Genomic DNA, 26,575 nt, shown 5'->3' on the forward strand with positions numbered 1-26,575 from the left:
GGCGACAGCGCTAACCACTACACCACCATGCCGCCTCTTTCTATATGCTTTCAACTTAATTTTAAAGCAGTACATGATGGTTTTATTTATTTAATTGTTATATATATATATATATATATATATATATTACAGTGCTGGAAATCACAACCCAACTTTATAAAATTTATTATGTTCTTATTATTGAGTTCTTATTATACAACTTAATAATTAGTCTATTTGACTTGTCACTAATCCACACTTAAGGAATTAAAAAGCTCTATGGCTCTAGTAGATAACCAGCATAACATAGTGGTTACATGTAACATGTATACACTTAAATAATAATATAATATTAAAATATTCTGTTTATGTTTATAAAATCAATATGTATCAATGGAATTTGTAGAATATATTTTACAGTTAAAGGAGTCTCTGGATACAAAAAATTTAACAACCCCTGATCAACCCAACTGCCTGTAGATTATGAATCTTCTCCTTTTTGTCATTACTTAGAAATTGTTAGTACAGGAAAGGATATTTGTGCATAAACAGTAAAAAGATGCCAAATACTATGTAATCACTGCCTACACTCTCTTGTCCTGCATTTTAATTGAGCTGTGCAGTAATTACAACTGGTCTAACTTCTATATCCCGAATGTTTCACTGGCATGGTTGTACATATGGGCATTAGTTTTCCTGAATAAAATTAGAATCAATATTGTAATGGGTAGCATGTGTGAAAGACATGTGGATTGACTGGACAGTCCTGTAACTGGTCTGGTGTGAATTCAGGGTTAGACTACAGTTAGGTGAATATGGAAAGGCCAAACCACATTTAAAATATTGCTGCAATGTCAAACTTTATAAAAAATAAAATAAAATAAAATAAAGGAAGTATAGCTGTAAGCAGTGATTAAGGGGGCCAGGCACTTTGTCAGAGAAAGACCAGAAGCCACTCACTTCCAAGAAGATACAGTACACTAAATGCCCAGTCCCACAATACTGATAACTATAACTATAACGATAACTAAGTAAATTGGCCCCATGCAGTTTATATGGTTGGTGGTCACACCAGACCGATAATGATACCTATAGCCCAGGCCTGGGTTTATTGGCATAGGTAAGATTGTTTCTGGAGCAATTTTTCCAGACCTTGACCTGATCCGATAAAACATCTGACCAATCAAGTAATTGTTTACATGTGACATTGTCTGAGCATGTGCTATTTTTCCTGGGCGTTTTGGTACATCCTTGTTGCATCATAAAATCATGGAATACAGATTCACAGAAAATAAAAAAATATATAATGCAAAGCACAGATCTTTTATGTATGGATATGTGATTTTCTGTGAAACATCAATTAATAAAGTAAACTTATAAATGTAGGTAAGATATTTTAATTATGAACTTCAGCAGTCTAAGCATTTAATTGTTTTAGACTTCTTAATTTTTTATCCATGATGCATCATCTGTATGAAATCGGTAGCCAATCTGTAATATACTGAAACGCCCGTGACCAGTCTGTAAATTATTAGTATCCATGATGCATCTGTATTAAAATCCATAACCACTCCATATTTTGTATCCCCTTTTATTATATTTCCATAGCCCATGACCTATCCATATTTTGTCAACCACTGGAGTATGTACATGGGTTGTTTTGAAGTCCAAGCTGTACAGTGTGACCCGGAATAACATGCTACTACTTGGAAAAAACTTCCATGACTATTGCTAAGTTGCACACATTTATTTACCTGAATGGCAGGAACAACCGATATTATAGTTGGGATTATAGTTGTGGTGTAACTGCTCCAGACCGGAACTAAATTTAGGCATAGGCATAGTCATAGTTGTAGTTATAGGTATAGTTATAGTTGTCGGTGTTGTGAGACCAGGCCCTAAATTTGCAGTCAAAACATTAAGCTGTTGCTGTGAAATTGCCTCACTTCCTGTTTTCATTAGCCCCCCCACAAATTGAAAATGAAGTTAAATCCTGTTTTGCAACTTTAGATTATGTTGGTAAATATATGTGAGACGTTTGATGTCAACATGTAAAAGCATTGCTGAGATATGCTTCACTTCCTGTTTGGTGACTTAGTCATCAAATTTGTATGCAGGTGATGGACAAAATGTTTCATGCATAATAAAAATCCCAAACTATTTTTATGACTGATTATAAAAATGATGCCATTATCCACATTTCATAATAATTGAACACAATTTATGAGATGAAGTAAAAAAAACCCAGGTTTTATTATTAAATTTTTACTGTTTGGCTTCATGTTTGGTGACTGTGCTGTCAATTTTTATTGTGCTTTATGGATGAATCATCCATCATATCAAAAATCTGAGTAGCAAGTTTTATTTGTCTTGGTTTCCCAATGCTGTCTTCCAAACTTCATTCATCTCATCTCATTATCTCTAGCCGCTTTATCCTGTTCTACAGGGTCTCAGGCAAGCTGGAGCCTATCCCAGCTGACTATGGGCGAGAGGCAGGGTACACCCTGGACAAGTCACCAGGTTGGTGAAATAATCTCATCTCATCTCATTATCTCTAGCTGCTTTATTCTGTTCTACAGGGTCGCAGGCAAGCTGGAGCCTATCCCAGCTGACTACGGGCAAAAGGCAGGGTACACCCTGGACAAGTCACCAGGTTGGTGAAATAATATTTTATAATAATCATTTAGCATTATTTATAGATTGAATTATTATACAATATATTGGCTCATGTTATATATGTATTGCTGCATTTTACTTAATTTACTTCTCATCTCATTATCTCTAGCCGCTTTATCCTGTTCTACAGGGTCGCAGGCAAGCTGGAGCCTATCCCAGCTGACTACAGGCGAAAGGCGGGGTACACCCTGGACAAGTTGCCAGGTCATCACAGGGCTGACACATAGACACAGACAACCATTCACACTCACATTCACACCTACGGTCAATTTAGAGTCACCAGTTAACCTAACCTGCATGTCTTTGGACTTTGGGGGAAACCGGAGCACCCGGAGGAAACCCACATGGACACGGGGAGAACATGCAAACTCCACACAGAAAGGCCCTCACCGGCCATGGGGCTCAAACCCGGACCTTCTTGCTGTGAGGCAACAGTGCTAACCACTACACCACCGTGCCACCCTTTATTTATATCATAGTCATATTAATTTATTTAATTTTGACTAAAACCTCAGGTCAGGTCAGGTCAGCTGACTCTACTACTGGTAACATGTAACCCAGTACAACTTGCTGCATGGACGGGTAGCTGGCGTCTAAACCAGCTCCCCCACCAGTGTTCTCCAGTTCACTGGTGAGGATGGTGGCATGTCACCCAGCAGGATTAAAAACAAGACCTGTGAAAGGGCAGATGAGCTCCTCGTGAGCCAATGGCCAGCATGTAAAATGGGAGTCGGAGTCCCCAAGGCAGTTTGTTGTTACCTCCAACTTCATTCTGGCAACTCCTGCGACCTCTCTGGTGCCAAACTGTAACAGCTCTGTTGTTCCGTTGGATCCACTTGTGTCATGGAGAAGAGGGGCATGCTACATGGGCTACAGCTTGTTCTCCATATCATTTTGCCCAGGCTTACATCCACCATGATATCATTACCTCTATCTGGAGAGAACATGCCAGCTTCACTATCTGTGTTGGCACAACATGGAGAGCAGCAGTTACCAGTTATAAGCCATATGCTCGATTGGCATAGAGCAATAGCACCAGGGGTTGCTCTCAATGGTGGGAGAGATTTTCGGATCTCATTGCACAGCTACTGCCTGCCTTAAGCTGGGCAGCCCCCAGCCAATAAGGCGCTGCCTCGCCACGGTCTACCTTCTTCATTGGGTGCATGGAAATTAGGGTTTACCCGAACAGTGGACCGATTTTGCTGCACCAGCAAATAAAGATATTCATCGTAAGAGACCAGCTCTAAACCTGGGAACCTGGAATGTCCAGACACTGATGACCGGGCTTTCTGAGAACCTTCAAGATATTAGTGACACCAGGAAGACAGCTGTCATAAACAAGGTGCTCAAGAAGCTTAACGTGGACATTGCCACTCTTCAAGAGACATGGCTTGCCGAAACAGGTACACTAAAGCAGAAGGACTATACATTTTTCTGGCAGGGTAAGAGCTCTTCCAAGCCAAGAGAGCATGGAGTAGGCTTCGCCGTAAAGAATAACCTTGTCTCTATGGTAGAACTAGGCAGCAGTGGCTCAGAACAACTTCTAACCCTCTGCCTTAACAGCAACCAAGAGCCTGTTACCCTTGTCAGCATGTACACCCCAACGCTCTCTGCCTTGCCTGATGTGAAGGACAGATTCTATGGTAACCTTTCATCCATCATTACAAGCATCCCTAGCAAGGAGCAGCTTGTTCTTCTGGGAGACTTCAACACCAGAGTTGGTGCTGACCATTCCTTATGGCCACCTTGTCCAGACCATTTTGGCATGGGAAAAATGAATGAGAATGGACAATGGCTCCTGGAGCTCTGCCCCTTTCACAATCTTTGCATTACGAATCCTTCTTCCAAACAAAACTCCAGCATAAGGTTTCATGGAGACACCCTTGATCTAAACACTGGCATCAACTCAACCTGATCCTGCTGAGGCAGGCCACCATCAAGAATGTTCTCCACGCTTGCTCTTACCACAGCGCAGATTGTGACACACTCCTTAGTGTGTTGCAGGATAAGACTACTTCTGAAGAAGTTCTATTGTTCCAAGATTCAGGGGAAGCCCCATGTCAATATAAACAAAATGACCCAACCTGACCTCGTAGAACAGTTCTCTGATTCCTTTCTAAAAGATCTTGATGACTGGCCATCTGGAAATTCTGCCTCTGAAATGTGGGAGACTGTGCATGATACAGTGCACTGTATAGCCTTATCTACCTTTGGGAGAAAGACATAGAAGACACATGACTGGTTTAAAGCCAAGTCAGCTGAACTAACCCCTGTCATTGATGCCAAGCGTACTGTCCTCGTGGTGTACAAGCAATCACCCAGCCAGAGGAACTTACAAGTCCTAAGGGCCGCAAGAAGTAAGGTTCAGCACACTGCCTGGCACTGTGTGAATGAGTACTGGACTGAGCTTAGTGAGTCTATTCAGACTTCTGCAATCACCAGAAACATCAGAGGAATGTATGAAGGCATAAAGACAGCAATTGGACCTGCCCAGAATAAGACACCCCCTATCAAAGCATCCTCAGGGAGGTACCGCTAGTGACATACTCAGAATGCTCGCCTGTCTGCCGCAGAACGGTAGGGGCCCTCGCGGTAAACTGCGGTAAGGGTGCAGTTACAACTTGCAGCCATGGGGGCAGCATAACACTGAAGTAGGCTTTGTCAGTGGCCGCCAAAACATGTGCGCCCGCCATCTCTCCCTCTCCTTTCGTTGATAATCGGCGATTTGGTGATAGCAAATTACCTCTATTGCTAACTAATAACAGAGACAATTGAACGCATACGAGTTGATAATTGCACGCCACAAACTTGAGCAGATGCGCCAATTTCTCCTCTCACCTCCATTCCTCCATGCAGCTGTTAAAAAAAAAATTGCAATTGCACAGTTTGTTTGGCATGCCCCGTCACTTAATTTTTTGTACAGACACTGCTGTTGTTTTGTAGGTGAAGACAGTTCGTCTGGTTATGTTAGTTATTAATAAATATCCCAACTTAATTTATAACATTAATATTCTAGCGCATGCCGATTCAGCTGATAACGAGATCATTAAACTGCACAGTATTCTCTAGCACACTTCCAGGATTTAAGTTAGAGAGGTGAAGTGGCTGTGCGTGATTTCGGTATTTAAAATAAATGTTGTTTGTATAAACGTAGTTCGGGAGGAAGCCTGCGGAGTGATTGACAGCTGTCATTACCTGCTCCCGCCTTCCCGGAGATTTAATCCCTCCTGCTCCTTTCACCTGTCATGCGCGAAGGCTTCTTGAATTGTCCCACCACCTCCCCCTTCTCCTCCATTTCACTAGAGCACCCAGCTGCAATTCCTCTATTGAGGTATTTCACTCACGTGACCAAGTCATGTGACGCTGCCATTTTGGACGGCACGGCTCGAATCAGTTTGAATGCGAGGAAGGCGACAAACGAAAAACATAAAAGAAAAAGGAGCGAGATGCAGAAAACACCTTCACTATCCAGCGACGTAGGGCATTTACAGGGCGAGCAGAGGGAGAGGTATTTGCAAAAATTGAGGTTAGCAGGCTTAGAGAACAACGTTTACCTGCTTCCACCAGGATTGTTCACTGACGTACGGAAGTACACGAAGCCCTTGTCTTTACCTGACTTCGGCCCACGTGATCTGTATACCTATGTCGTTAAAAACCCATCGCCATACACAGGTATTGATCTGAAAGCGTATAAGAGTTTGGATGCCTACAAATATTTTGTGTCAGGCTGGGTAACATGCCTACATCAGCGGGTCGTCCCTGGAGCCGGTGGTCGCCATCTTATTACAGCTAAGGTTTGTTCACATTTTCATTTACTTTCGGTCCTCAGGATAAACAAAATGTTATTAAATGTCATTGAAATAACTTCTTAGTCTGTTGAGACATGGCCCGTTATAAATTTGCTGTTACCAGGCAATGACTAAGAACTGTATTATTAGGGTCGGTGTAGTTGTAGCAGTGTATTAGCAACTAGCTGTTAGCACTAGCTAATGTCAACAACAACGTAGCTGGTATGTTACTGTAGCAATATTTACGTTCAGTCATTTGGATGACTGTTAAAACCTTTCAGTCTCAAGTTTTTCCTTTACTGTATTTACTAGTTTACTGAGCTAGCGCGCTCGGGCAGGCGGGGAGTCATCGCGCGCTCGCCGGCCAAGCCGGGAGCCATCGCGCGCTCTCCGGCCAAGCCAGGAGCCATCGCGCGCTCTCCGGCCAAGCCGGGAGCCATCGCGCGCTCGCCGGCCAAGCCGGGAGCCATCGCGCGCTCGCCGGCCAAGCCGGGAGCCATCGCGCGCTCGCCGGCCAAGCCGGGAGCCATCGCGCGCTCGCCGGCCAAGCCGGGAGCCATCGCGCGCTCTCCGGCCAAGCCAGGAGCCATCGCGCGCTCTCCGGCCAAGCCGGGAGCCATCGCGCGCTCTCCAGCCAAGCCGGGAGCCATCGCGCGCTCGCCGGCCAAGCCGGGAGCCATCGCACGCTAGCTCAGTAAACTAGTAAATCCAGTAAAGGAAAAACTTGAGACTGAAAGGTTTTAACAGTCATCCAAATGACTGAACGTAAATATTGCTACAGTAACATACTAGCTACTGTTGTTGACATTAGCTAGCTTGCCGTCCAAAATGGTGGACACCGGGGCGTCACGTGACCCTGTGACATCAGGTGAAATACCTCAATAGGGGGTGTGTGAAGCGGATCTCATCCCGTATGATCTCCGCTGAAAGCATCCAGGTACCGAGGCCAGCTGACATGCCAAACATGCTTACTGTACACCAAGCACTCAAGGGCGAACTAGTGAAACTTGGTTTATAATTTACGCTATTTTACGCATCTAATGACAAAAGTTAAGATAGGCTATTAAACTGTTGGGACGAAGGCTGAGCATTTTTGCACAAGTGGAATTTAAACACATAGCCTAGTTATCATGCAGTGACGTTTCATTTAATTTCTCAGCATTCCAGCTTAATGCGCGGCAGAAATGACACTGCATGAAAAGTGGGATTTACGGGAGCAAACAGGACTGTAGATTTCTGTGGAATTTCAGGTTTATGACAATTTACAGCAATTTGCAGGCAACACTGAAAACTGCCGTGAATTGTCGGAAATGGACGTGTAACTTGCTTTGGCAGTTGTCCCCCATGACCCCCCTTCCCCTAAGCCTAGGGAAGGCTATACAAATGCAAATCAGGATAGCAGGGGGAGTTCCCAGGTAACATTTTACCAAAAGGTATTAACTTAATTGTAAGAATTGAGAATTGTAAGCTTTTTAAAACTGAGTTGCTGCACACAAGTCAAGTCAAGAAGGTTTATTGTCATTTAAGCCATACATAGTACACAGTGAGATGAAAAACTTTTACTAGTACTAAAAATAACAAAGACATGAATGCAACAATAATGTGTTTCAACAGTGTACTGTGAAAGTAGCAGCCAAGGGTATATGTCTATCAATAATAGCAACAGTACAAAACCTGTATATTGCTGGAATATTGATGGAAAAGGCAGTGAGGGAATTAACACAGAGAACATTTCCAAGTATCCACACAAACTGTTTGATGCACAGAAGAAGCGATGTGATGGCGTTATCAGAAATCTTGAAGGCTGATTGCCATGACAAAAGCATCATGGCCAGAAATTTCATCAAGTCTTCTGGTTTTTCACTTCTGGACTGATCACTTCCATGCCCCTCTCCAGGGGTTAAATTGGGATTGGTTATGTGGGGGGGCTCTGCCTCGTACCCGCCCCTGCCCCCGCCGCCCTGCCCCAATATACTTTTTGGAAAATAACCCTCTAATTTGATAACCATATCATATTGCACAGAGATATACACCTTATCTGTGTGTTGTAGGCCTATGTGTGTCTTGTAGTGCCCCCCTACACATTATGGCAGTTTGAATGTAGATTGGTTGGCCAATGTAACAGATTGTACAGGTTGTTGTACATTGGTTTGAAGGAAATGATTAGTGGGGGGTCTGGGGGTCCTCCCCCAGAAGTTTTTTATTATCATACATGTTATTTGCTGAATTCTGGTGCATTTTAATAAGTTGTTAGCTGACTTTACAGAGGTAGGTTGAGCAATATCATGTTAATTCTTGTCACATGCCTACAGGTGAAAAATGTGAAGGAGAAATGTTCAGTGAGAAAATTTGAAGGCTTGCACAATCTTAAACCAAAACAGTTGATTTATTTTGGAGGATAAATGTTAAATATGCCAAAACACTGTCAGTCAAATTGTCAATCAAATATATTCATGCAGTGAATGCAACCAAATACAAACAACACTATAACATTGGAAGCATTTATTATTATTGTTATTATTATGTATTCAATTATTTATTTGGCATGTGGTGCTTTTTGTATTGTCTAGAACATACATAAGATGAGCATATTATAGCAGCAAAATAGAAGCACAATCATTTGAATGCAGCAGTTTTGCTGCATTCAAATGATTGTGCTTCTATTTTGCTGCTATAATATGCTCATCTTATGTATGTTCTAGACAATACAAAAAGCACCACATGCCAAATAAATAATTGAATACATAATAATAACAAGGATCGTATGCAGGTAAAAGGGGAGACGGTGTACGGAGAAAATTATAAACAAGTCACAACGCTGAAACGCAAGCCCAAAAACCCGCAAACCACGACTTCTGATTTTTTTTTTAAAGCGAGCTCACAAAAAAAGAAACCCCAAAGTCGCTTATAAAAAGCGGAATTGGCAACTCACGCAGTGTTCCAGAAACCAGAATCTCTGATCGCAAGTTCTGTTCTAAATAGCTTTGACAGGTCGTCTTGTTATCAGGAAAACTATGATCTATCTCATAAAAGTCATGGGTTTATTGATTAATAAAACGATATTTAATTATTCAGAACTGAAAATCGTGAAAAGGGTTTGTTGCTTTTGATGTGTGCGTGATCATATGCCATCCGCTCCGAGCTTATGTGCCGGGGCTCAGCCCCGGACAGCCCCGGCCCAATTTAACCCCTGCCCCTCTCCATCTTGTATGTCTGGACAGGCTTCACTCTGCTCCTCAGCAAGGCTTTCCCCCTCTTCAGTCACATACTCATCCTATGCAAATGTAAAACACACATTTAAATTCATATCCATGCAATAAATTACAATGCATGCAAATGCCCACATTGGACACCTCAAACGACCATACTCAGTGCATGAATATGTCCATGTCAGAGTGAATAGGCCATCATTAGCATGGCCATTTTAGTATGAGACCAGTCAAATGACCACAGTCAGTGCATGAATATGTCCATGGCAGAGTGAATAGGCACCGTTCGAACTACGGGGGTACTCGGGGGATCCGAGATCCCCTGAAACAGACATGAGATCCCTTGAAAACATGATTTGGGAAATGTTGGGGGGGGTCTCTAAAATATTGGCAAAATGATGTTTATTGACATAGCAATCGTGTGTAACGGGAAGCATTTGCATATCCGAAGTGTTGTGTTCACATCAAAGATAAAATAAACCGATATGACAACGACTGCTGCTGCCAGGTTGGGGACACAAACTAGTAGAAAGGAAGTGTGCCAACAGTGCCAACACACTTCCTTTCTACTAGTTTGTGTCCCCAGAATTTTCCCATTGTTACCACTGGTAATGTTCCCGTTGATATCATTGTTGATGCGAGGTTGTTTTTTGAACATGCCAATGCGGACATGATTTCCCCTGATGAGTTATGACTTCAGACGCGATGCGTGTGTGGAGGTGTGGAGTCCGTGTGATATGTGCGTAAGATAGGCTTCTCATGTGTTTGGAGATCCGCACTCTGAGACAAGCGCAAGCACAAGCACCCCCCCCAAGGGAAAAAAAGGGACCCCCCGAAAATATCGGCATAGTTTGAACACTGTGAATAGGCCATCGTTAACATGACCATTTGAGTATGAAAAGATTGTGAAACTATAGTTTAAAAAAATCATATGCATCTCAAACTGCTTTTAAAAGAAGCCTAATCTGTGGCCTCTGTGTTTATTTCAGGGGAATCTTGAAATTACTTATAATTGAATTATTTAATTCAGTCAGTAAGCAGGAACTTCATACTTCTATATTCAAAAATATCCAAAATGGTTTATATCACAAACATGCGAGCATGTACCATATAACAATAACCTCGCATGTGATTGGACCAGGACCAGGCGGTCATGGGCGTGGCTCATACAGTATAAACAGGTGTACCGTAGCTTACCAGGTACCGTAGTTTTCATGTGCTCCGGAACTTTCTCTTGGTTTCTGGGATTTTTGCTGCTTGGTGATCTTCAATGGCTGGACGGCGCCTCGCATTCTACTCTCCGTCGACTCCTGTGTCTGGACGCGATGGACCTGTGTCGGGAAGTCCGCAGACCGATGAGAGAAAACTGCTGTCTGCTCTCAGTGGGTTGTCTCGTCAGATTGCAGAGCTGACTACGTTCGTAACCGACAGATTCAACTCTATGGACGACAGATTCAACACCGTGGAAGACAGATTGACTGCTTTGGAGGGACGTAACTTTGGGGAAAACGCAAACTCCAGGAAGAAAAGACGGGTGCAGAGTCCCATGATTGCGGTAAGAATTTGTCCGGTGTCTGCTAGCTAAGCTAAATAGCCTAAAAGTAAGCATAGCAGCTAGCCCAAGCTAAAAGTAGCCAGTAGCTAGCTGAGGGACAAGTGACTTAAAAATGTTGTTTTGTTCTTTTCACAGGAAACAGTATGCCGTCTTCACAACTCGGAGACAAACACTAGGCGATACGAGCCGGCGCAAGGGTAAAATTTAAAGAATATGCTTTCATTCTGTATGAGATACGTTAATAGATGCAGATCCTAGCCTGATCCTAACTGTAGCCATCTTGTTTTCACAGACTAACTTTGCCTCATAACGAAGCCGTGACAAGCTATTTAGTGCGGGCTTTGTCGACAAATCCAAATCTTCATGATGCTGACAAAGACAACATTGTGTGTAAGTAACAACTATTTCACTAAATATTATGGTAGCCTATACTGTCCTTTCTCTGCTGTCTACACTTCCCTTCTTCCTTTCCCTTATTATGCTTAGCCTACTGCTACGTTGTTAATCGTACTCTCATTTGTTTTTCTAGCTGCCTGCAAGACGTATTACGAAACCTTACACAGGAGCTACAGATACCAGCAGCCTGATCTTTCGTTGCAGGCGGAAGCAATGAAGTAGCCGGCTCGTAGTCGCTCCAGAAGAAAGAGGGTAAGATTTTTCAGTTTTGGTCAATGTGACTTTTTTTTTCAGTGTTTTTCATGTGTTGTGTCCATACGCAGTGCATTGCTCAGTACTTATTCTCTTTATCGATCGTTTTTACAGCTGTTTGACGCGAGACGAGGTGTCCTTGCTATGGACGAGATGGATGTATGGCAGTGTGCTACCGTAGACCTGATGTCGGATGAGGAAAATGGGGTGGTGGATGGGGTGTCTGGGTGGATCGTTAAGCCTCCGCCATCCTGTAACTCGGAGCTCAGCGAACTATTGCCGCTTTTCCACTACAAACGCGGCTGAGCCATGCCGTGCTGAGTTGGGCTGAGTCGAGCTGAGCGGGGCTGTTGGAGTTGCATTTCGACTACAACCGCGCTGAACCGTGCTGGCTGGAAGTGGGTGGACACATTGGGTGGAGTTAGCGAAAGTGGGTGGACATCACGTGATGTCGTTAAGCGGCGCAAACAGTGACATCAGTGATCTTTTAAGCGGTAGTCTCACAGCCCGGATAGTAAACAATAAACATGGAGGACATGGTGTCGTTAGTGTTGCTGGTCTTGGTGCTGTGGCTTGTTGTCACCGACAACGCCAACAGATACTGGCAAGAGCGTATAGATGAGACGAGGCGCATAAGGCTTCAGAAATTCTCGTAATTCGTAATTCTCCTTCTTCCGGGTTTACAGATCTCAGCGTGCTCGTAGGGCTTGTGAGGACACTCCTCCTCACCAATCAGTGCACAGGGGAGTGTCTGCTCACGTCCCCAGCCTCACTCAGCTCGGTTTGGCTCGCTTCAGCCCCACTCCAAAACCGTGCGAGTTTTGGGGGCTAAGCAGGGCTGAAGCGAGCTGAGTCGTGCTGTTTTAAGGTAGTCGAAACGCGAGCCGTGTCGGGCTGAAGTGAGCTGAAGCGAGCTGAAAAAGGGTAGTGGAAAAGGGCCATATGTGCTACCGGTACGCTGCAATCAAGGCTTGAGGCAGATCCAAAGTACAGGGCAACCCACCACAGACGACTGCATGTCGGTCCGATGCCGCCTGCTCCCCACAGCTCAGAGACCGCAAGCATGCACTTCATGGAGCTGTAGGACTAAAATACGGTGCTTATTTGCTTTTGTTTAGTTTTGTATCCTGCACATCTCTCTTGCACTAGAGAATGTATAGGCAACTACTGTTTGTCTCTTTGACTGAATGCTGCCATTTTGTTTATTTTTTAACGTCTTGTACTTACTCTGATTTTGAAAATAAAGCTCTTGTTTGATACAACATTCCTTGCAAATTTTCCTTCCTCAATAAATGTGTGTCATTGATAGGATAACAATGACATGAATATACAGCATCATAGCTAATCATAACCACAACAGATATATATATATATATATATATATATATATATATATATATATATATATATATATATATATAGGTTGTGGTTATGATGACCCAGGGTAACCAATAGCCTAGGCCTAGTGGCATCTGCCAACCAATCACGAGTGATTTCTTTGGCTTAAAAGTAGTGTTTTCATCCAATACTGAGTGAGGAAATTCGAGGCAAGCCAGGCAATTCTCGGACCACGCGCGGTTTCGCTGCTATTCATATGCAAATAGGCTACCCATTGATGCAGCAGTTTCACTGCTATTCATATGCAAATAGGCTACCCCGGGAGTAGAGGGGGCCGGAGGATTTTGCTATCTGGGGCGAGTGCTCCCAAGTGCTACCTGGTGGTCGTTTGGGTACATTGCAGCTCAGTTCAAAACAGATGCGGTACGTACCGCGTTGATACCGCATGCTTGCCGCATCAATGCGGGCACATTGGCCTGCCCCCGACGGTAATTACAGACAAAGCCCAACAGATGGAAAGATGGGTGGAACATTTCTCTGACCTCTACTCTAGAGAGAGCTCAGTGTCCCCATCAGCCCTTAGCGGTATTACTTGCCTGCTGACTATGACAGAGCTTGACGCAGAGCCGACAGGCTTAGCAAGGCCATTGACAACTTGGCATCGGGCAAGGCCCCGGGGAGAGATGAGATCCCTTCAGATCTGATCAAGCATTGCAAAATTGTCCTTTTGCTTTCTCTCAATAAGATAATTTTCCAGTGTTGGGATGAAGGAGCTGTTCCACAAGACATGAGGGATGTGGTCATTATCACCTTCTACAAGAATAAAGGTGGAAAAGGTGACTGCAACAACTACAGAGGCATTTCCCTCCTCACAATCATTGGCAAGGTTTTTGCCCAAGTTGTCTTAGTGTGCTTGCAGATGTTAGCTGACCACGTCTACCCTGAGTCACAATATGGTTTCCGGGTTGGCAAGTCCATGGTAGATACGATCTTTTCCCTTCAACAACTTCAAGAAAAGTGCAGAGAGCAACAGATGCCACTCTATGTTGCTTTCATAGACCTTACAAAGGCATTCGACCTGGTAAGCAGAGAGGGCCTTTTCAAGATCCTACCAAAGATCGGCTGCCCACCAAAACTGTTATGCCTTATTAAGTCCTTTCACACCAACATGATGTGGACAGTGTTATTCAATGGAAACCTTTCCGAGCCCTTTGACATTCACAATGGTAACAAGTAAGGTTGCATCCTTGCCCCCACACTGTTTGGAATCTTTTTTGCCCTGCTTCTCAAACATGCCTTTCGCACAATGACTGAGGGAATCTATCTGAGAACCAGATCAGACGGCAGGCTCTTCAACCTCACACGACTTAGAGCTAAGACCAAAGTACGCGAAGCTCTTGTGAGAGACATGTTGTTCGCTGACAATGCAGCGTTAGTAGCCCACACCCAACAGGATCTACAGACACTGATCAATCATTTTGCTCTGGCTTGTGAAGACTTTGGACTCTCCATCAGTTTGAAGAAGACAACTGTCTTGGGACAAGGTACCGTGACTCCACTGCTTATCACTATTAACAATTACATGCTCAAAGTCATCCACGAGTTCACATACCTCGGCTCCACCATTGCTGATAATCTATTTTTAGATAGTGAGATCAACAAGAGAATCGGCAAGGCAGCCATAACTTTTGCTTGCCTCACTACCCGAGTATGGACAAACCCTCAACTAACAGTGAAAACCAAGATGTCAGTGTACAATACCTGTGTAATCAGCACTCTGTTGTATGGTAGTGAATCATGGACTACATACACAAGACAGGAGAGAAGACTGAACACCTTCCACCTAAGGTGCATGAGGCGAATCTTTGGAATACCTTGGAAAGACAGAGTTTCCAACAATGTAGTCCTGTCTGTCGCTGGTCTTCCAAGCATCTACACCCTTCTAAGACAGCACAGGTTGCATTGGTTGGGCCATGTCCACCACATGGAAGATGGTCATATCCCTAAAGACATTCTCGATGGAGAGCTCACAAGTGGCAAGAGAAATGTCGGTCGGCCCAGCCTCTGATACAAGGATGTTTGTAAAAGAGACATGAAAGCAGTGGACATTGATGTCAAGTCTTGGGAGATGATTGTAGTAGATCACCTAAAGTGGAAATACACCCTAAACCAGCAGCTTCAATCAGGCAAGACTAGGTTGTTGGAAGAGGCAGCGACCAGGCAGGCACACTGTCGAGAGCGCAGTGCTTTCAAACCAACAGCAACCACCTTCCTATGAAACCTTTTATGGAAGGGACTGCCACTCATGCATAGGGCTCTGCAGCCACAGCCATAGCTGCCAAAGTTCCATGGATAGATAGAGAACGGATGTTATCCATAGTCAAAATTTGACTGACAGAGGCCCATGACTGATTGACTGATTAAAACAGCATTAAAACAGCATAAAAGTAGCCATAAACTGACTTCTTCATGCAGTAACTTAATTAACTATGATTCTAACCAAGCTATATCTGTTTTCTCAGTTTTACAGACCAACAGCTTTTCAGTCAGCTAAAGGTAGTGGATTAATCTACATGAAGTTTACCTCACAATTATGGCCAGGGGTGGTGTCTCTTGGTGGGCCAGGCATATCATGTGAAGAGACTTACAAAGTGTGGTTGAGTTGTGTATAGTGGTTGAGTGGGGTACCCTGTGTAAGTCCATGCTCAAAATGCTGAATTGCAAAGCATAGTTGATTGGTATGCTGTGGCAGCGGGGGTGTGGCCAAGCAGCAGTCTGTGAATGGAGGGCGGGGTCAGGGAAAGTAAGTGGCTAGGTCATTACACCTGATGTCAATTTGTGTGTGTGTGTGTGTGTGTGTGTGTTGCAGGGATGGAGTATAAAGGGAGGGGGAGAGGAGAGAAGAGGCTCTCCCCGACCACAACACTTGTGTGAGTGAGTGAGTGAGTGAGTGAGTGAGTGAGTGAGAAAGAAAGAAAGCTGAAAAGCCGAATAAAGTGCGTGTGTGGAAACACAAACTCTCGCCTGCCATGCTTCTGTGCTCCACCCACACCGGGGTTTACTATAGTGGTGCCGAAACCCGGGACGCACAGAAGGGAACCGCCCCATGGAGTCCTCCCCATTCAAAGAGCTCATCCTTGCCCTCACTACCGCCCAACAGAACCAGCATCAAGAGCTGATCACCCTCCGGAAGGAGCAGCAGCAGCGCTTCGAAGCCTTGATGCTGGCCCAGCAGGAAGATCGCCAGGCGTTCCGGCACTGGCTCACGTCGGCAGGGCTGCCGGCCACTGCTGCCGCCACCCTCATGAAGATGGGACCGCAGGATGATCCGGAAGCATTCCTCGCTCTCTTTGAGCAAACAGCTGAGGCGTGGGGGTGGCCGCTGGAGCAGCATGCGGTGCGCCTCCTCCCGCTCCTAACTGGCAAGGCTCAGCTCGCAGCACAGCAGCTCTCTGCTGACAGCCGGCTGGTCTTTGCAGACCTGAGGAAAGCCATCCTGCAGCGGCTGGGCCGCTCCCCGGAGCAACACTGTCAGCGCTTCCGGACGCTGACACTGGAGGAGGTCGGCCGGCCGTTTGGATTCGGCCAGCAACTCCAGGACGCCTGCCGGCGGTGGCTGAGGGCGGAAGACCGCGACGCCGAGGAGATCATCGATCTGATAGCACTGGAGCAGTTTATCTCTCAACTTCTGGAAGGAATGGCAGAATGGGTCCAGTATCACTGCCTGGCATCGCTGGAACGAGCCATCGAGCTGGCGGAGGACCATCTGGAGGTGGCTCTGACGGCAGGCAGACGAGGCGCCTCCCCTTGCTTCTCTTCCCCCTCTCTCTCTCCCTCTCTCTCTCTCTCCTGTCTCTTGTCCCCCTCCCCACCCCATTCCCCTGCCACAAAGGCGGCGGCTGACTCCTCCCCAGCTGGCCCGTCGCACCCATGGTGTCCTCCTATCTCCCTCTTCTGTGTCTGTGTTGTCTCCCCCTCAGGTGAGTGACACCCATAACACCAGTGCAGATGGAAAGCCTGGGCTGGTGTGCTGGCGTGGCGGGGAATCGGAGCGTCTCCTGAATCAGAGTCCCACAAGGGAGGTGGGGGCTGTCATCCAGATCCCCGACGCACCGGAAACCGCCCCCGATTGGGCCAGAATGTATCGCATACCGGTGAGTATTCAAGGGGATACATATCACGCTTTGGTGGATTCCGGTTGCAATCAGACCTCAATTCACCAATGCCTGGTGCAAGATGAGGCATTGGGGGGAGCACAAACAGTGAAAGTGTTGTGTGTGCACAGGGATGTTCACCATTACCCTCTAGTGTCTGTCCATATTCTATTCCGGGGCCAAACGCATAAAATGAAGGCGGCGGTTAATCCTCGTCTTACCCACTCGTTGATCTTGGGTACTGATTGGCTGGGATTTAAATAATTAATGGAGTATTTAACACGCAGCGGGTCTTGCCCTAGTAGGTCACGGGAAGATCCTGGTGTGGCATTGGCTGGAGAAGCTGTCACAGAGCCGTCTGCGTCAACACCGCATCAGAGTGAGGAGCACTCCGCTCCTCCTCCCTCTCTCGGGGATTCTCTTGGGGATTTCCCATTAGAGCAGTCGCGAGACGAGACTCTGCGGCATGCGTTTGACCAAGTGAGAGTAATCGATGGTCAAACTCTTCAGCCAAGTGCGGCACCGACCTTCCCCTATTTTGCTATTATTAAAGATAGATTGTACCGAGTGACGCAGGACACTCAAACCAAGGAACGCGTAACCCAGTTGTTAATCCCAAAGAGCCGTAGGGAACTTGTATCCATGGCTGGACACTTGGGGCAAGACAAAACACTAGCCCGAATAATGGCCCGGTTCTATTGGCCTGGGATTCACGGGGATGTCCGTCGGTGGTGTGCGGCGTGCCGTGAATGCCAATTAGTAAATCCCGCGGCCACTCCAAAAGCGCCGTTGCGCCCTCTTCCTCTAATCAAGACCCCGTTTGAGCGAATTGGGATGGATCTCGTCGGGCCATTAGATCGGTCAGCACGGGGATATCGCTTTATTTTAGTTCTGGTGGACTATGCAATACGATATCCGGAGGCAGTGCCTCTCCGCAATATCTCAGCACGCAGTATTGCAGAAGCGCTCTTCCGCGTTATCTCCCGGGTCGGGATTCCGAAAGAAATCCTGACAGACCAAAGCACCTCATTTATGTCACGCACACTGCGTGAGCTGTATGGGTTACTGGGGATTAAGTCCATCCACACCAGTGTATATCACCCACAAACAGATGGATTAGTAGAGCGATTCAACCAGACACTCAAAAACATAATCCAGAAATTTGTTAGTGAAGATGCACGTAATTGGGATAAGTGGCTCGAACCCCTGTTGTTCGCAGTACGAGAGGTCCCGTAAGCCTCCACAGGGTTTTCTCCCTTCGAATTATTATATGGGCATAAGCCGCATGGCATTCTGGATGTACTGTGGAAAATTGGGAGGAGGGACCTTCACTGAGTAAAAATGAAATCCAGTACATTCTTGACCTGCGCGCAAAACTCCACACCCTCACGCAATTAACACAGGATAATTTATGGCAGGCACAAGAACATCAAAGCCAGCTGTACGACAGGGGCACGCGCCTTAGAGAATTCATGCCGGGAGAAAAAGTACTCGTATTATTGCCCACGTCGAGTTCTAAATTAGTCACCAAGTGGCAAGGGCCCTTCGAGGTCACACAGCGAGTCGGGGACGTCGACTATGAGGTAAAGCAAACGGATAGGGGCAGGGCACTGCAAGTACCTCAACCTTTTAAAACACTGGAATGAGGGGGTCCCCGTGGCATTGGTGTTGGTCGTCCCAGAGAAGGCGGAGCTGGGGCCGGAGGTAAAAAGGATAACATCGCAGACCACTCCGGTCCCTTGTGGAGACCACCTCTTGCTGACCCAACTCACGGAGGTAGCCAGGTTGCAGAAGGAATTTTCCGATGTGTTCTCGCCCCTTCCGGGTCATACCCACCTCATAGAACACCACATTGAAACACCCCCAGGGGTGGTAGTGCATAGCCGCCCTTACCGCTTGCCCGAACACAAGAAAAAGGTGGTTCGGGATGAACTCAAGGCCATGCTCGAAATGGGCATAATCAAGGAGTCCCACAGTGACTGGAGCAGCCCAGTGGTCCTGGTTCCCAAGACTGATGGGTCGGTCCGGTTCTGTGTGGACTATAGAAAGGTCAATGCAGTGTCTAAATCTGACGCGTACCCAATGCCTCACATTGATGAGTTGCTTGATCGGTTAGGTGCTGCTCATTTTTATTCGACACTGGATCTAACCAAGGGATATTGGCAGATCCCCTTGACTCCTCTATCCCGAGAGAAAACGGCCTTTTCCACACCGTTTGGTTTACACCAATTCGTCACGCTCCCCTTTGGGTTATTTGGGGCGCCCGCTACGTTCCAGTGGCTTATGGACAGGGTCCTCCGCCCTCATGCTGCCTATGTGGCCACCTATCTAGACGACATAATAATCTACAGTCATGATTGACCGCAGCACTTGGAACACCTGAGGGCTGTTCTAAAGACGCTGAGGCGAGCGGGCCTCACAGCTAACTCGAAAAAGTGTGCGATTGGGCGGGTGGAAGTACGGTATCTGGGGTTCCACTTGGGTCATGGGCAGGTGCGTCCCCAAATTAACAAGACTGCAGTGATTGCGGCCTGCCCGAGGCCCAAGACCAAAAAGGAGGTGAGGTGGTTCTTGGGGCTGGCTGGCTATTATCGTAGGTTTATACCTAACTATTTGGATGTCACCAGCCCACTAACCGACCTCACTAAAAAGGGGGCTCCAGATCTGGTCCAGTGGACGGAGCAATGCCAACAGGCCTTCTCGGAGGTAAAAGCTGCACTGTGTGGGGGGCCACTTTTACACTCCCCTGACTTCTCTCTCCTCTTTATTTTGCAGACTGATGCATCGGACAGGGGGCTGGGGGCCGTTTTGTCCCAGGAGGTGGAGGGTGAGGAGCGCCCGGTGCTGTACATCAGCCGGAAGCTGTCGATGCACGAGAGCAAGTACAGCACAATTGAAAAGGAGTGTCTCGCCATCAAGTGGGCGGTCCTCGCCCTCCGATACTACCTGCTGGGGCACCCTTTCACTCTCTGTTCAGACCACGCACCCCTCCAGTGGCTCCACTGCATGAAGGATGCCAATGTGCGGATCACCCGTTGGTATCTCACGCTCCAGCCATTTAAGTTCGAGGTGATCCACAGGCCGGGGGCACAGATGGTGGTGGCAGACTTCCTGTCCCGTCGGGGGGGGAGTCAGCTTCAGGCTGGACGGCTCCCCGGCCGGAGTCGGGCGGTGGGGGTATGTGGCAGCGGGGGCGTGGCCAAACAGCAGTCTGTGAATGGAGGGCGGGGTTGGGGAAGGTAAGTGGCTAGGTCATTACACCTGATGTCAATTTGTGTGTGTGTGTGTGTGTGTGTGTGTGTGTGTGTTGCAGGGATGGAGTATAAAGGGACGGGGAGAGGAGAGAAGAGGCTCTCCCTGACCACAACACTTGTGTGAGTGAGTGAGTGAGTGAGTGAGAGAGAGAGAAAGAAAGAAAGAAAGAAAGAAAGAAAGCTGAAAAGCTGAATAAAGTGCGTGTGTAAACACAAACTCTCGCCTGCCGTGCTTCTGTGCTCCACCCACACCGGGGTTTACTACATATGCCCTTTTACCTTGTAGCTCCCCTATCATAATGCTGAGTTGCAAAGATAGCAATTTCACTAAATTGGATTAGCACTGCTAGCAGTGTGTCATTAAATAATCAATGAGTGGATTGTCCTCAAATAATGTTTCTAATGGTGAGTGGTAAAATTACCGACTCTACTATCATGGCACTGTCTGCTCCAGCATTGACTGACCTGAATGTCTGAGGAAGAATATGAGGAAGAAGATATTGACAAAGCATACAGTGGATTCCTAAATATCTTTAAAACACTATATGATAAAACCTGTCCTGTAAGGAAATACAATGATGGACAAAAACAAGCAAATGGTCCATGGATCACCAAAGGATTAAAAAATGCCTGTAAAAAAAGAACACGCTGTATAGACAATTCATAAAAAAAGAACTTTGGAGGCAGAAATTAAATATAAAAAATACAAGAATAAATTAACCAGCATTATGAGGACATGTAAGAAGGAATATTATAATAAATTATTAGATAGTAATAAAAATAACATGAAGGGGCTATGGAATGTACTGAATAGTATTATTAGGAATAGAGCTAAAAACAAAAACACAAGCTACCCTGATCATTATATTGAGAATGACAGATCAATAAATAATATGGAGGAAGTGGTAAATGGTTTTAATAGATTCTTTGTAAATGTGGGATCAGATTTGGCAGAAAAGATTCAGGATACAGACACATCTGGAGGGGAGGAGGCTGCTCGATGGGAGAGAAATCCTAAGTCTATATTCATTGGTGCAGTTGGCATAAAAGAGGTCATAGACATTGTAAGGAGAAGTGAAAGTAAAACCTCCACTGACTGGAATGATATTGATATGAGTTTAATAAAAAAAGTTATTGAAGAAATTGCAGAACCATTTACTCACATATGTAATATGTCTTTTCAATCTGGTAAATTTCCAAACAACATGAAAATAGCTAAAGTTATACCTTTATATAAATGTGGAGATAGACACCATTACACAAATTACAGGCCAGTTTCTTTACTCTCTCAGTTCTCCAAGATCCTCGAAAAACTGTTCACAGCAAAACTAGACAACTTCATTGAAAAATATAAACTTTTAGCTGACAGTCAATACAGATTCTGGAAAGACAGATCAACAACCCTGGCATTAATGGAACTTATCGAGAAAATCACAAATGGTATAGACAATAAAAACATGTTATGGGAATTTTCATAGATCTAAAGAAAGCATTTGACACAATAAATCACGACATTCTATTCAAAAAATTAGAGAGGTATGGTATCAGAGGGGTTGGTTTGGACTGGGTGAGGAGCTACTTAAGTAACAAGCAACGATTTGTAAAAATTGGAGATCACACATCTGATTATTTGCCCATAACATGTGGAGTACCGCAAGGGTCTGTCTTAGGTCCTAAACTGTTTATATTGTACATTAATGATTTATGTAATGTATCAAGTATAATGAAATGCATATTATTTGCCGATGATACAAACATCTTTTGCGCCGGGGACAATGCACAGCAGCTTATGGAAACAATCACAACCGAAATGAATAAATTAAAAAGGTGGTTTAACGTAAACAAATTGTCATTGAATTTGAGTAAAACAAAGATTATGTTATTTGGAAAATATAAGTCGAACCCTCAAGTTGAATTGAAAATTGACAACATAACCATAGAAAGAGTTTATGAAATAAAATTTCTGGGTGTGATTGTTGATCATAAAGTCTGCTGGAAACTGCATATTAATCATGTTAAAGCAAAAATAGCAAAGATTACTGCAATTTTGGGGAAATCAAGACACATTCTGGACTATAAATCACTACATACTCTGTATAATGCACTCATACTTCCATATCTGAGCTACTGTGTGGAGATATGGGGTAATACCTACAAATCTAACCTGCAGCCATTATGCACATTACAAAAAAGAGCAATAAGAATTGTCAATAATACGGGATATCTTGAGCATACAAACGCATTATTCGTAAAAGCATACACTCTGAAATTCATGGATCTGGTTAAACACAAGACTGCACAAATTATGTATAAAGCAAGACATAACCTTCTTCTGGGTGAGGTACAAAATACGTTTATGGAAAGGCAGGGTGGGTATAACCTGAGAGGGGAAATGAATTTTAAGAGAGTAAATGTTAGAACAACTACGAAAAGTATGTGCATAACAGTCTGTGGGGTGAAATTGTGGAATGGTCTGGATAATGAACTCAAAAATAGCACCAACATAAAACTGTTTAAAAAATTATATAAAAACATGTTAATAAAAATATATGAGAATGAGGACAGGCAGACTATATAGGTGATGATGAAATTGAGAGTAAGTCTGTGACTGGTCTTCTTGTATTTAGTGTATAGCTATAGGTATGTGTATATGTATGTACTGTATATATGTATTGTATGTGTGTCTATATGCATAACATAAGTATCTGTATATATGATTTGATTTGGTCAATATTATACCATGTCGGTATGTTTTGGTATGTTGGTATGTTTTCTTTTTTGTTTATTGCTTTTGTTTTCTTTTGTATATATAGTTTATTATGGTGGAAAGTGACATTTGATTAGCGGTGGTATAGAGGGTTAGGATTGGATAACTTATTACTTCTTCCTAATCCTTTCTGAACATTGTTATGTTATTGCCTTGTGGCTACGCTATTCTGTTTGTTTATGATGTTTTGATTATTGCATTTTTTATTTAAATTTTTGTTTTTTTGTTTTTATATCTTTCTTCTTTATTGTTCATAATAAAGTAATCAATCAATGTCCAATTCTTAGACTACTGCTCTTAGTGGTGAGTCACAACAATGTGCTGTTATGTTTTTTCCTTAGATACATTCAAGAGAGGGGCGGCACAGTGGTGTAGTGGTTAGTGCTGTCGCCTCACAGCAAGAAGGTCCTGGGTTTGAGCCCCGGGGCCGGCGAGGGCCTTTCTGTGTGGAGTTTGCATGTTCTCCCCATGTCCGCGTGGGTTTCCTCCGGGTGCTCCGTTTTCCCCCACAGTCCAAAGACATGCAGGTTAGGTTGACTGGTGACTCTAAATTGACCGTAGGTGTGAATGTGAGTGTGAATGGTTGTCTGTGTCTATGTGTCAGCCCTGTGATGACCTGGCGACTTGTCCAGGGTGTACCCCGCCTTTCGCCCGTAGTCAGCTGGGATAGGCTCCAGCTTGCCTGCGACCCTGTAGAAGGATAAAGCGGCTAGAGATAATGAGATGAGATGAGACATTCAAGAGAGGACTGTCTTTGCACCATCACTCCTAGTGGTGAATCGAAGAGATCCCTCTGTACACAGTCTGGCCCTGGAAAGTAAAAGATGTCATAATGCAGACAGACAGATATTGGAACTGACTTTCATAGAATGCATTAGCAATACCTTAAGGTTGGGATGGGCTGTGTGTCTGTCAAAGAATTATGGCTGAACCACAAAGCCATTGAAGAGGAGACAGATATCCTGGTATCAGAAGTGGCTCAGCTAAAATCAGTGATGTTAAGCAGAAGCCATGTACTGCAAGAGCTTGCACTTGCAGGCAAAGAGTTCAGTATCGTAGGATACTCACCCGATCATCTTACCAAACCATTCTACAAACACAGCAGGTTTTGCCCAGCAGGACATGCACTCATCATGGTAAACCACCAAACAAGCAGATTTCTGCTATATACATAGCAGAAATACATTTATAGAAATAAATTCAGTAGCAGTTTGTCTGATTTGTGGGCAGAGGATGGCGGTTTTAAAAGAATACAATATCTTCCATCTCTAAGGCACAAAACATTCCGATGTTTTTTCAAAGTATGACAGTGAGGAGCAAAAGGAGAAAGCAAATGACCTGCTAGCTAAATTTAACTTGCAGCAACGTACTTTGCTGCAGCCATCATCAGCACAAGAGAATGCAACCCAAGCAAATTATGAGGTATCTGCACTCATTGCGAAGAGTGGATGCTCTTTTTCATTTGGAGACTTTGTGAAACATTGTCTTACAATGGCTGCCAAAACTGTTTGAGTGTCCTGCTCTTGTGCAGGCTTTCTTTCAAATCAGCTTGCCCTGGAACAGTGTTGCACGTCGCATCAAAGACATGGCTCAAAACATCTGTGAGCAAATTGTGGATAAAGCACACAGGTTTGCAGCGTTTTCCATAGCTTGTGATGAGAGCACTGATATACCGTATCTGATTCTGCACAGTTGTTAGTGTTTTTATGCAGAGTCAGTGAAGATTTTGAAGTCACACAGGAACTGGCTGGTGTTGAAACACTTTTTGGTAGAACAAAAGGAATGGATTTTTTTGACAGTGGGGCAAGTTCTGGAAAAGAACAATTTGAAGTAGGAGAATCTAGTGGACATTACAACTGATGGAGCCTGAGCAATGTTGGGGAAGAAATCAGGCCTCACTATGCTGGTATCGAAGAAAGTCCATTAGTGTGTGTGTGTGTGTGTGTGTGTGTGTGTGTGTGTGTGTGTGTGTGTGTGTGGGAGTTTTAAAATACCATTGTATTCTACACCAAGAACAGCTGTGTGCCAAGTCAATTATGCTTAAGAATGTTTTATTGTTTATATGCATCCAGTTGTGGGGCCTTTTGTATTTTCATCAAGCTTTTAATGATTGCATCATTTCTATTTAAAAACCATAGTTTATTTTGCTAATTTTCTCCCCACCATTTTTGCATGCTAATGTTTTTATACCCTGCTTCTTATGGTGTTCTTCTTTTTCTCTTGTCTCCACACTTAGGGAATTTAGTGCATTTCTCCAGTCTTGGAGAGGTAGGCTTGATAGAAGAGAATGTACCCAAGTACACTGACATTCTCAGCAATTTTGTGCTGGAGTTTGACAGGCACTTTGAAGATTTCAGAGACAATTCAACAGATTTTGAGCTATTTGCTTAGCCCTTTTCTGTGAATGCGGACACCGTAAGTGAGGATCTTCAAATGGAACTAATACATGACTTGCATCCATGTGATCAAAATGTGCTATGTTATGAGTGTCTGCCATGATGGTGGATATACAAAGCAGCTAGGATGGCAGGTGCTGAAAGCATGTCTGTAAACAATGCTGAATTTTCTCAGTATTACCAGGATTTGAATGATCGAGAGAAGATTCGATACAAAGAGAAGATGGATATATGTGGTTTTGACCCATGTTATTTAAAAAAGTTGGATTTTTCTGAGGATAAGATGCTTCTACTGACCATCAAGTACCTAGATATCACGTTCTATGTGGTTTGGCAGACTTCGTGGGTCAACAAATCTCAAATGAAGACTTATAATCCATGGAAGCCTATAACAAAGAAGTCTCTGGATGGGTAAAATCCTTATTAATTAAATCAGTCAACAATGACAAAGCAGTTGTACTTGCAAGGGTAAGTTAGGGCTTCTTTTGCATTTAGTTTACTTCTATGTGTAAACAACAGACAAAGTGTGAAATTTTGACAAGTCTTTAGCTTTATGGCTCACAAATCACATTGCAATTTATTTCAGGTCAACGATGCTAAAATTACAATTTTATAATTGTAAAATTATAACAACGACCAAGTGAACCATGACAAGAGAACACTCATTTTATAGCAAGATTCTAGCAACACGAAATAAAATTATTCCATGATATAATTGAGAAAGCTTTTGAATATCACCTGAGATAAACTGATTACTGCAAACACAAGCTGTTTTGGTTTTAGCCTCTTTTAGATCAGCCCTGCCAATGCT

The 26,575-nt window shown here is 44.4% G+C and overlaps 1 protein-coding gene and 1 long non-coding RNA gene across 2 annotated transcripts in view; one reads left to right on the forward strand and one right to left on the reverse strand.

The window, feature by feature from the left end:
- slc38a4 (solute carrier family 38 member 4) overlaps positions 1–26,575 on the reverse strand; it is a 539,078-nt gene that overhangs the window by 380,964 nt on the left and 131,539 nt on the right. The window lies entirely within an intron of this gene.
- Positions 11,371–11,773, forward strand: LOC132872844 (uncharacterized). Its single transcript, XR_009651496.1, has 3 exons — positions 11,371–11,404; positions 11,500–11,597; positions 11,737–11,773. It is a non-coding gene; the product is annotated as an uncharacterized LOC132872844 (long non-coding RNA).

The sequence above is a fragment of the Neoarius graeffei genome, chromosome 2 (genome assembly GCF_027579695.1).
Source record: "Neoarius graeffei isolate fNeoGra1 chromosome 2, fNeoGra1.pri, whole genome shotgun sequence".
NCBI classification, from domain to species: Eukaryota; Metazoa; Chordata; class Actinopteri; order Siluriformes; family Ariidae; genus Neoarius; species Neoarius graeffei.